General features: G+C 36.7%; 1 protein-coding gene and 1 long non-coding RNA gene across 8 annotated transcripts in view; one reads left to right on the forward strand and one right to left on the reverse strand.

Annotated features, from left to right (window-relative positions):
* B3GALT1 (beta-1,3-galactosyltransferase 1) overlaps positions 1–12,761 on the reverse strand; it is a 172,888-nt gene that overhangs the window by 105,903 nt on the left and 54,224 nt on the right. Inside the window, exon 2 of one of the 5 annotated variants that reach the window (XM_064718326.1) lies at positions 8,926–9,142. The exons of the other annotated variants lie outside the window; for them this stretch is intronic. The gene's annotated coding sequence lies outside the window, so the exon portion shown is untranslated. The remainder of the gene's footprint in view (positions 1–8,925; positions 9,143–12,761) is intronic. 5 annotated transcript variants of the gene reach the window in all.
* Positions 1–12,761, forward strand: part of LOC135450292 (uncharacterized) — a 108,667-nt gene that overhangs the window by 86,853 nt on the left and 9,053 nt on the right. The gene's annotated exons all lie outside the window — the stretch shown is intronic.

Raw genomic sequence — 12,761 nt, forward strand, 5'->3', positions numbered from 1 at the left:
ATTCTCTCCATGCAGAGACATATTATTTCCCTGGTGTTACTAACTCCTCTGGTCAGATTTGCAAAACAAAGGAGATCACTGTGCTGGATTTGAGTATAGCCTTTTAAGCCACGCCAATATTGTTTTAAAATTACATGCTTACTGTTTGACAATTAGGATAATGTAAGGCTATCTACGTACGAGCTATTTAATTTTATCCTGCCCATGACCTCTCATGGCCATCTGTGTACTTTGAATTGCAGCTAAAGTAACTTCATTTTTGACAACTCGAACCCTGACGGTGCATCTGCTGCAGAAATGAACTTTATGTGGGATAAGAATCAGTGTGGGAGCCCATAGTGCAGGTTCACACTGAACTTGCCTGACTGCTGCCTTTTCCCTTGGTGAATTGATGCAAGCTGCAGCCTACTTTTAACTATTTTCACAACAAAACTCAAAATTTGAAAATCTACATGGTCGTATTTATTTTGTGCTTCAGATGCTGCCATTACACAGGCATGGAAAGTACCTTCACTGGTAGTTTTCAGCTTTAAAATGCTGTAGTAATTCCTTTTGGAAAAATCCACATAATCCTGTGTATTTTTTTGTGTTTACAGTGTGTGATGTAGCTCTCTCAGTAGTTTTGATGTGTTTATCAAAGGTGATTAAATACTATAAAAATTTTCCAGCTCAATTCTCAGGTGGGAGAGACAATCCAAACAAGCATACTCTAAAACTGGAAGTGGCCTCAATACAAACCTGTATTGGCAAAGTTAGGTACTTTTAGCTAGGTAATATGGTGTACCACAGTTGCAGCTATGTTTATTTTAGTCCTCCTTGTTGTGGAGCAGACAGTCAGAAATTCTCCCTTCTGTTGAGCAGAATTTAGTTTGTGTATCCCCCTGCCAGACTCTATTGATCAGATCCAGGGCAAGTACACATTGACTTTTTTGACATTTTGTTCCTTTCTATGAAACAAAGTTTCCATTATAACTCTAAGAAACTGAAACTTCAGCGCTGAATCCAGAGTATGTTTTAGGGCTTCTGTAGGTATGAAATGTAGAAAAACAAAGATTAGTAAATGTTAGTTGTGTTTTAGCATTGGTATGGTGTCTGACCCAATACTCTAGGTGTGCTCTGTTAAGGCTAAGTTATCCTTCAAGCCAAAGAAGTAAAAAAAAAAAAAAAATAGGACATTTTGGATAGCTCTGAAAACCTAACTGTTGGCTTGGCCATGCCATCATGCTCTAATCATAAAGTATTTTTTTCCACTGTTTCAAGCCAAAATACAAGTTTTACATGGTATTTTCAATCTCTTAGCATTTTTCTTTTGAATTTTATGGCAATATAATACCAACATGGTGAAACTGAACTATGACATTTCCTGGAATGCTCTGACTGTATTAAACCTTGTCCTGTCTGAACTTGTGTCTGTTCTGAGAATAAGGCACAAGGTATTTATTGCCAGAATCTGAGAACTGCCTCTACCCAATGCCGTTTAATCTTTTGCAAGTATTTGAGTATCATCATGTTACAACAGTGAATTTAAGCTTACATGATCTGGTAAAGATGCTGTGTACTCTTTTTTCCTTAAGTTCCCTTGCACAGATCTCAGCTGATGCATTTCTTTATGTTCTCCCAAGTACACTTTTATCGGTGAACTTTTGAGATTTCACATCCTGTCCATAAAATTATTGCAGCAGCAAAGTAACAACATGTATACAGCTTATTGACTTTTTGTTACTACAAATATTTAATTGACTTGATAGAAAAAGATTTATAGACAGCTAGAAAAAGCAAAACTATGATTTGATTTCATACATAATTCAAATGAACTCGCTATTGCAGACTGTTTTGGACACAGGTTTGAACTGAGAAAGAAATTTAAACATACACATTTGCTATATAGTACTAAATATTAAAACAGAGAGCATCCTATAGAATCATTCTTAATGTGCTGCTTAATGAGTGGAAGGGATAATTGGCACTAGCTGTGACTTCAGATCATTGCTTGCTGCAGCCATTACTGTCCAAAGTTGCATTTTAAGGCTGAATGCTGACTATTCTGTCTGTGGAGAAACTTTCTGTTCCCTCTAATTAAACTGGATAATGCAATTCATGAACTGTTTCTGGATCAGTGCACTCCTTATTTTAATGGAAATCAATGAAAAATAAGTAGGCTTCCACAGGAGGAAATAAAAGTACAAATTCAATCTCAGAAAAACAGCCCGTGAAGATTTGTCAAAAGTAAAGCACGTTGGTGACCAACAGCCTTTTCTGGCTTAATGCACTGTGCTTGCCTTGGAAATGCTAAGGGCCAGATGGAATTATTTCATGCTACTTTGAAATGAGTTATCAAGTCCTGCTGCTCATACGTAGCCAAATAAGCCAGAGTTTTGAAATAAGTTATCAAATCTTGGCACCAATGCACCACCAACCAGTGGGTTTGCAATAGACTGCTGTGGAATGACCAAAACAAATCTCAGTAAAAGGGAAGCCAGAACACTTCTGTGTCTGCAATTACAATAAAAAAGGCTGCAGCTTGCCCAGTGCTGCAAATCCACCACCTCTAGAAACCTCTTCTTCAGCAGGTTTGCTACTTCAGCTTCTCTTGAAAACTGGAAGATTTAACAGTCCCAACCAAGAACAGAAATGCAGCACCAAATAAGATTTTCCTAGCCTTCTTCCAGTTTCTTTCCTTTGCCTGTGCAGAGAGGGCCTTGAAATGATTTGTGTTTCTTCTGTGGCCTAAAGCATTCTTGCTTTAACAGAGAGAATAGCTCCCTGTACTAATCTGGAGAGACATCACTTGGGTAATAGTGCATGATGTGTTGCTCCTGGAGGAAACCAAATGGAATTTTGGACAATAAAGCAGAAATTGGGCTGCTTTTCCACTTTTAATAATGTACCTGTTCAGATATAAGTCTCTTTCTTATTTGTTGGCAGAGGGTGTGTAAGTCTTTTTAAAATATTGTCAGAAGATGCAGTAAAGGTGGTTTCCAATTTCTAACATGTGATGTAATTTGAATAAAAATATTAATAGGTATGAACAAACATTTTCATAACATTGTATTGCTATGATAAGACAACTTTTTTGTCTGGAAAGCTAGAAAAGCCCAAACTTTGTGACAATGCTCCAAATCTATACTGAAAAAAATCTATCAAAATTCTAGTTTTAAAATTCTCCAAGAATCGTTCCTCTGCGGATTATCTCAGAAATCTGAGTATTTATATCTCATTTAATGCATGTACTTTGTAACTGTCTAGGATGTTTAATGATGATACTTAGGTTTCTATGGAGAGTTAATATATTTTAGTCCAGCAGCAAAAGCCCTTCAGTCCTGCAGGGGCAGCAAGGTGGATGAAACAGTCAGGTGTCACCTGCTTGGGAATGATGCCCATCATGGAAAGGATTGCCAGGGAAGATGACCAAGCCTCTCTCTTTTGCTAAAAAGCAGAAGCAGAGGGCATCTTTAAAAAGCTGCTTATCATCATGTCTCAGATTCTCAATTTCATCTCGCTATCCGTTGCTGGTTTTGTCAATTCCAGCTGTTTTCCCAAACTGCTTCTCCTCTGTGTACTTTTCCTTGCCTCCTAAGCCTCAATGGAATTAAAATGTTTAAAACCATTAATTTCAAAGGCATAATTTGTTTTCCATGATGTGAAATGAATCCTTCCAAACATGGACTGTCTAGATGAAAAAAAGGTGAAACTTATCTGTTAAAATGTTAAAAACAGTAAGTCAGCCCTAATATTGTACATGATAACACATTCTTTCTCAGTATTTTTGAAATTTTCATTTCTCAATGACTATTTCATCCACTTGAGTTAGCTCCTATCTCTTCTGTGTAGCAGTAGTATTTGTTGCCATCTAAGAACCTCCTTAAAAGAGGAAGGACCTACTGTTTAGTGTTGAATTGCAGGGAATTAAGAAATTCCCATGAAAACCTTTTTTAAATTATGATGACAGGATGCAGGTGAAATAATGACAAAAGTATTTCTTTCATGAGTCTAAGACTTGCCTGGCATAAAGAGCCGCACCTAAAATGGATCTCTGTGACTCTGTATCTGCCAAAGGTTACCAGCAGTTCCTGGTAAGAGAAGCAAGAGGCTTCCTGGTGTTTCTCTTAGCATGGATTTAACAATTTAGTCAGAGTCTAGGCTCAACAGTAATTATCTACCTTAAATGTCACCTCCAAATGATCCTTTAAATATTTATACATAAAACATTTAAACATTACAAATGCAAGCAAAATCCTGTGAAATAAAAAAAAAAAAAAAAAAAGAAAGACATTAGAACTAAACTTTGGATTCCTTAACAGTGTGTAACTGATTTTCCCAAGTGACAGATTACTTAATATCAAACTCAAGATAGTTTCCAAACTTACTCGCTTTTGAGGGAAAAAAAACCCCAAAACCCAAACTGAAAACCATGCAGAATATAGATCTCTGAACCCTTACTCATCTCTGCCCCTGTATTTGTCATCCTCCTACCAGAAATAATTAGAGCCAGCTCAATTCTGCCTCTTAATCTGACTAAATAATTTCCATGTAGATTTCCCTTCCAGGGGTCTGTTTATGATCTTCAAAGCTATTTCATCTTAAGAAACCCTGTATCTTTGATCATTTGTTTCAAACAGTATTCTATCATTCCAGTAAAAGGAAATTAACATTTAGAGGACACCTTCAGGTAATTCAGAATCCTAAAACAGTATAATCATAATTACTTGGAGAAATACAAATACAAATACTTGGAGATCAAAACAAGGATCTAATCTTCTTCTTTCTTATTAAGGGATGATTTTACAAAGAGAAAAGCCCTCTCTGAGAATTCACATGTATCAATAAACTATGTGGTGTCATCTTTCTCTGCCTGCACTCAGAGATTGTAAATTTTGGAGAATTAGGAAAAAAACAAGGGCATTGTTGCAGATAATCTCAACGATGTCTTTTGTTCTGCATAATTGCACCTCTGTTTTTGTTCTACCTCTAAGTCTGAACAAGGCTTCTAAGTCTTGGGAAGGCCCCGGTAGGAGCAAGGGGAACGTGCTGTGTGTCATCCCCATTGTGCCCTCTGCCTGTGCCTTTGCTCCCTGAATCCAGTGTTGAGACCTGCAAGGAAATTTCCTTCTATGACAATGGTTTATGCCAAGAAAGTCACAGTGAATAGCTGTGATGGCAGCTTGCTTTACTCCAACAGCCAGCGTTTCTTCTGTTACAAAGCACAGATCTGTTGTGTCCTTTTGGGAAGAGAGAGTGAAGCACTGAATTGTGGGATTGAGTGCAGCCTTATCAGTAATAAGGTGATCAATAATTCAGTGCAATCTATAGTAATAAGGTAACCAAAACATGGATAGTTCCTTTGCAGCTAATAAAATCTAACTACTACTTAAAAATCTAGGAGCAGACAGAATCAGAGTATATGCCAGGTTATCGCTTTGCCCCTCTATTTTTTTATAAGAATTATATTGTCCTGTCCACTGAAACTCATTAAGGAACAAATTAAAAGTTGTGAAGGAAAGTCATCCTTCATTGACCATTCATGCTGTGTTGTTGAAAGTAGTTTTATTTATGATGTTTCCCTGCTTTTTCAATCTACCATCTATCAGACAATTTATCAGAAAGTTGTAATGAACTCATGATTTGATACCATTAACAGCTGCACAAACAATACAAGCTGTAGATCTTCAGTTTTGAAAATTCCATTTTGTGTTCAAGCCACAGATTATCTAGAGTTTAGACTTTAATTCATCCTGCCAAAGGCTATTTCTTTGTGTAGTATCTCTAACTGATTCCTAGGGTACTTTCTAAAATTAAAAATATGAGACTTATGAAATATTTTCAAACTTGATGCCTCAGTGATTTATACAATTACTTTGATTTAAGAAAGTAGTAAAAAAAGGCTTTGGTTGATTCTTGGGGGCACTGCAAAGTTACAGCTCTCTCTAAACTCAGTTAACCAAAATTGTGCTATCTTTATACACATCCAAATAGCAATGGGAGGAATTCCTGTTCTGTTCTCTCCTTTACTGCTGGACAGTACTAAAAGCTATTCTATATTCATACTAGCAAAGGCAAAGAGACTTGAAGGACTCTTTTGTAAATCAAATCTATTTCTCCCTACCCTAACATTTGAAACAGTATATTTTTATCAAAACCATTCATTTTGTTTCTGTGATACACTGTAAACAAAGACTCAATTTTAACCAGTAATGAAGTTTTTGTGTGAACTAAAAGCAAATGCTACAACAATTTTGAAAAATGCAAAGGATTGGAAAGGATGTCCCTTCAAAATTTAGAAAGTAGTAGTGGAAAGTATTTGAGATAACGTTATAAATTGAAATGACCCCAATACAATAACTATTCATAGATAAATAATGACTATCCCCATAGTGCCTTATAGAATTTTAAAAATAGTTTATTGCCTTCCAATGCATAAACAGCAATTCTGTGAAAACGGTGTGAGGATATTGCTTTTTGTTCTGAACAGTCAGCCTTTTTTAATGCATACTTTTGAATAGGGGATTGTAAGGATAATACTTTTTGAAATGCTGTATGTACATGCCAAAGAATCCATTTGAAAGCACTGCTCTTTGTGATTTTACACTGCCAGTAAGACATAGCACTTTAAACTTGCTCTGTCAAATACACCATTTGTCTCAGAGATTACACAGCACAACCTTTCTTTTTAAGCTTGTTAGTACTAAGTATCCTTCAACACATTGGGGATGGTATTTAACACTTTGCCTTTTACCCTGAAACCACTCTCTGGAAAGGGAATTGCTGTCACAGATAATTCACAATAGACCACATACTTGAAATTTAAAATATGGTAATTTACAGCATAGAATTAGCAGTACCATCAAATATTTCCTGTAAGGATAACTACGATGTTTGAATTAAGAGTACATATTTGTAACTCAAAAAAGCATATATTTGAGAGTAACAAGTAATTATAAGAAGCTATCCCTGTATCATGGTTCAATGAGAGGAATGAGAAATTTGCTTTAATGCAAATGAAAAGCAAATGTGAAAGTGCAGCTGTGAAGGGCTATAATATTTGCTGTCCCTAAGAACAGAAGGGCAAACTGAGAACTGACAGTTTCTACTGAGAGGCTGTCATGAGACTGGCCACAGATTTGAGTCCAGGGTAGCCTTTGCAGGGACCTCACTGTGGCTTTCTTCCTTCCTGTGGTAGCATAGTTCAAGATGCTTTCAAGGCCTTACTTAATTATTCTCTCTTGAGAGCCCACAGTTCAGCATGCAGATAATCTGATAAGGGTGCTGCTACAGGAGACTGCAAAGCCACAAAACTAATAAGCAATATAGCAAGGAAGAAAATTAACTTTTTTCCCCCAACACATTTAGTAGCCTAAACTCCACTGAACAATCACACATATAGACAATATTTTTATTCCCCATTTCATGTTGATAAATGCAGGAAAAAATTAGGAGCTTGGTCCAATATCAGATGAAATTCAGGTTGTCCTTTTCAGTCTTCCTTTTTCTTTTGCTGTCTTTTCTCAAATAGGCAAAATGCTGGCAACTAGAAATAAAATTTGAACTCTGAACTCTATACTGAATCATATTAAAAATTTAAAGGTTATAATCAGGTCATTGTAATTTTGTTATCTAGGTACTTCTTTACTCTTCAGTCTGATGTATTTGGTGTAGCTCTCTTGCCTGCTTTTTTCACACAGTTTTCCCTTTTGTCTCTTTGACTGCAATAGTGAGAGAGTAACCGTTGTACTTTGTTCAGAATGCATTTTTGGTCAAGTCATTCTGTTTTCCAAGATTTCTTTCATCTCAGTGTGTTTTTCTGTTGGGAAAGAACTCATTGCTAGAGCAACTAGATTTCAAATAAAACATTTTAGCAAAGAGGCCTTTTATTATTCTGAGTTCCAACTGTGTAGTGTTCTATTTTTCTTGGACAGCAAGAGTAACTAGTTCTTAATTGCATCTTTCTCTTTTGACTCATAATCCCTATTGTTTTTGAAAACTGTGGGCAACTTAAACAGCAGAGAAGACGAGAAACATTCCAGGAAAAAACATAAAAGGTTGTAGGGGAAAAGAAATTAAAAAAACTAGAAAATGAGAAAAAGAATAAAGAAAAATTACAGAAAAATAGAGATTACTGCTCTTGAGACTTATATATGAAGTCTCATAGACTGAGCATGATCCTCTCCCCTTTCATTCCCCTTTCATTGCAGAAGAGGGTACTGAGACCATACAATTGTAGCACAGCTCCAGTCCTGCACCAGGATCCCACATGCCTGAGTCTGCAGTTTTCTTTGTGATCTGTCAGCCAGACAATCTTTCAGCTTCCAGGCTGAAAAGAGGCCACTGCAACTTTGCAGCCACACACTCCTCCAGACTCCTCCTTCTTAGCACTGCCTTGCTGAGAAGCACAATCCTAACGATGGCAGCCCTTCTGTCTCATGTGACAAGGCAGTCACAGCACTTCTGATTCATAGGATTGAATGCCTGCATCCAGCACGGGGTGAAAGATATCAGATACCCAATTCTGTTGTGGGAGCCAGTGCTGAACTTAGTGCATTGAAGGAAGTTGAGAATTCAAACCTTCTGTAAGGTCACAAAATTCCAAATAGGGATTATGCCTCACTGACCATTTGAGGCAGGAGTTTCACATGAGTTTCACATGCACAGTTGGCTCAATGCCACTTCCATATGGGATCAGCCTCTTACTGCCTTCATTTGCAGCAGCAAGCATCTGATATTGAATGTTTTGGGAAGCTCACCTGAAAAAAAATTATTTGTGCTCATTCTGATATCTGAGGTGGAATGCAGGCAACATCAGCACACTTTTAAAGATGACTGTGCTGGCTGAATTGCAGAGCACTTCACATCCTGGTAATTAGACTCCAAATGCATTGAAAAGAACAGTAGGCAGATAACAGTTTTGGGGTTTTTCAGAATCTTGCTTACCTTTGCCACATTCCTAGCTGGACATATGGCAAACAGGTTGGCAGTCTAGGCAGATTCAACAAGGACTTCTTCTGCAGGGAAACCCTACCCTCATTTGCATTAGAATTAATTCCTCCAGCTCCAGATTTTCAGCATGCTGGTAGAGTGTGCTGGGTCCTTCAGTTTATGAACAGCATACTGCTCTCCGATTAGTGCCTTCTGAAGAACACAAAATTCACTAGGGAGAAAAAGAAAACATTGATGTGTTTGGGTTTTCACAGACACATCTGATTATTTCCATAGATTTGGGGCATTTTTGAAATTACAAAATGCAGTTATTTCAGTATTCTGCAAATGGCTGAGGGAGATATGTTACAGAGTGCTGGAAACTTTATGCAGTATGAACAAAGGCTGAGGTTTTTCTTCTGTTGTGAAGTCAAAGCTGTTGGTAAATTTTGAATCATTCTACAGATTCTATGCAGAATTTGTCCTCTGCCATTACACCAGTGTGATAGTTGGTTCTCTGTTTCCTTTATTTCTTTAGTTGTACATGTAGCACTCAGTATTGTTGTCTCTCTTTTGTCTTTCTTATTTATTTTCTCTCTTATGATTCATGTTGCACAGTATTCTGGTAGAGATAGGAATTTTCATTTGTTCTGTCATGTGAAGCTTGACTGTATGATATTTCTTTGTTCAGTCCTCCTACTGATTCATTCCCAAATTGCAGAAACAGTGGGTTTCATATGTATTCAGCTATCTTCTTGTCTAAAGTATCAATACAAATGCATTGTATTTAGTTGTTAAAGACAGTAATTAATTCTAGTTTAAACTGCAACTTAACACTTTTAACACTAAGCTAAATTTTAAATGAAGAGTTTTTGAGATCCAATATAGAAACCAAAGTGTTCTGAAATTTGTCATGGAATGAATCTTTATCCCTTCCAAAATCAGTTTGTTTTAATCAACCATTTTCTATCAATAAATCCAAAAGGATTTTGACCCTTTAAATTACATATTTTACTTACAAATGTCTTTAAAAAAAGCTGTTTCAAAACAAAGAATGCACAGCATTTTGTTTGCCTTTTTAAAAAATGTCAGATTACGGCATATTCCTAGTTGAAGTAGTTAAATCATAAACTCTAATTTCAAGAGTCATCACTTTGTTATTAAAAACCATATTTTACAAGTATTTGTTGTTTTACAGATTTTGATGAACATGTATTTTCTTCCTAAAAGAACATTTTGTCAGAATGCTTTAATCAGCTCTGTGGAGAGCCCAAATGATTAAGATGTTGCTCAACACACCCCTAAGCTAGACCAGCACTCACAGACTCACTGTCCATATCAAGAGGACAGAAAACATCCTCACTGAGACAAGCACAATTTCTCTAGCATTCACTTTTATATTTCTCAAGCATTCAGGCTCTGCAAAGTAACTGAGCCAAAAAGCAACATCAGAAGTATTTTTTGGAGTTACACTGTCAAAGAGATGACAGGCTGTGTCCCAACCTTATAACCAGGTCATCTTTATGGCTGCTCACACCAGGCTGCCTGCTGCTAGAAGCTATTTTTCTTATGTTGCCTCCATAAAACAAAAAATCAGAACAAGATTTTTTTTCCTAATTAATGTTTTGGGTTTTTTTTAATGGAGGGTGCTGAATTGCATGAATATATTATAAATTTATGTATCTATTATAGAATTTATATGTATTATATACATTATATATTATATATATTTATAATATATAATGCATATAATGTATATTGTATATATTATATATATATTATATTATACATATATATATTTATATGATGTTTTTCAGTTTTATACTGTAAATAACAAGAGTTTATCATAACTGAATAAATTAAAGTTTTCACTTTCTAGGAAACTTTACCATTGCAAGAAACCTCACCATACTCCTAATGTTGTGGTGTTCTTATTTACTGAGCAATATTGTAAATTGTAAGAGTTGAGCACGTGTGTCTTTACAAGGCTGTATCATGGCTTCACCAAGGCAATGAAGAACTGAACTGTATTCTCAGCTACCTCTTCAAAATGTGAAATTTCCTTCAACACAGTTTAGTTTAGCTAAGGAAAAAACCAACTCATCCACAGTATATCAGGAAGCTGCTATGCAACTGCAATAATGCCAGCAAAGAGATACTTGCATCTGCCTAGATATTTTCTGTCTCTATAGTGATAGTTTAAATGTAGTTTGAATCAAATAATTACAGCACACTGCTGTGATTAGTGCCTTGAAACTGTTTTGATATGGAGACAGAATAAGCCACCTATTAGAATTTACTCTTCCCTTAAAAAATGTGAAGTATTTTCATGTTGGACTAATTGGCAAGTGAGGACTCATGTTTCCATGACTGGCTGCACCCTCTACAGCCTCCCATCACAGAATCATAAAAAAATGATAATGATTGTGTTCCAAGTATGAGCTCATGGTATTTTAAACACTGCACAGCATGTTTTCAAGTTTTCCCTTTCATCCAGTCCTCCACGTTTTGATACATTATTTATCGAGAAAATTCTTATTTCAGTAATGTTGGAATTCAGAGTATATTTTCTACCCTGTTCTTGCTGCTGCAGCATCATAATAAAAGACAGACTCAAGTTTTTAAGGGACTTGACTGAAACAGTAGTGTTCTAAGACATAAGCTCTGCACAAGGAGCAGTGTCCTGTAAACATCAGGATTCTGCTACTGCTTCAGATTATGTCTCTCATCTCTGAGTGTTCAGGCTATGGGAAACTGGAAGTTTGCGTGTCTCAGCCAAGATTTGCAGGTTTTCTAAATACTAATAGCACTACCCTCCTTTTTTTCTTGTTGTGTTATTAAGTCATTCTTCATTTGTTGAGGAGTTAAGAAACATCATCCTAGTACTCATCTGTCATATGGGGAAGGGACAATAGCAGAACTCTAGAAAGGCAGATTGGAGCACAGTTTGAAGAAGAGCACCAAATTCAGGTTAGGAATTGGCTAAGAAAGGAACAAACCCTAGAGGCTTATTCATGTCTCACTTCTGCTTATCTTCACTGGAGTGCTCCATGAAGTTACATAGGCTGTGCTCAAAGGGCCTGTACCTTACGAAAGATAAATATTACCAAAAGAATGACAAATGCTCAGCACTTCTGCAAATTGTGTTGAATATATGCTGTAGATATGAAATCAATATTAATTACATTAAAACACATGTATTACAAAACAGTAATATTGAATCATAGAATGAGTTGGAAGGGACCCATCAGGATTATCAAAGTCCAGCTCCTGGCCCTCCAGAGCACCATTCCCAAGAGTCACAGCATGTGCCTGAGAGCATTGTCCAGATGCTTCTTGTGCCCTGTCAGGTTGGTGCTGTGACCACTTCCACAGGGACCCTGACCACCCCTTAGGTGAAAGATCTTTTCCTGATGTCCAACCTAAACCTCTCCTGACACACCTTCAGGCCATTCCCTTGGCTCCTGTCCCTGGTCACCAAGAGAAGAGATCAGTGCTGCCCCTCCTCTTCCCTTTGCAAGGAAGTTGTAGATCTGTGATGAGGTCTCCCCTCAGTCTCTGTTCTCCAGGCTGAACAGGCCAAGTGACCTCAGCTGCTCCTCATACAGCTCCTCTCAGCCCCTTCCCCATATTTATTGTGCTTCTTTGGGCAATCTCCAAAAGCTTAATGCCTTTTTTATATTGTGGTGCCTAAAACTGCATGGAATATTCAAGATGAGGCTACATCAGAGCAGAGCAGGAAAATCACCTTCTTTGGCTGCCTGGTGATATATTATTTATTCAAAAATAAAAATATTTTTTACTTTGGAAAGAAAAATAAAAATTATTTACTTAAAAAAATATAATTTAGC

Source organism: Zonotrichia leucophrys, chromosome 7 (genome assembly GCF_028769735.1).
Source record: "Zonotrichia leucophrys gambelii isolate GWCS_2022_RI chromosome 7, RI_Zleu_2.0, whole genome shotgun sequence".
Lineage (NCBI taxonomy): Eukaryota > Metazoa > Chordata > Aves > Passeriformes > Passerellidae > Zonotrichia > Zonotrichia leucophrys.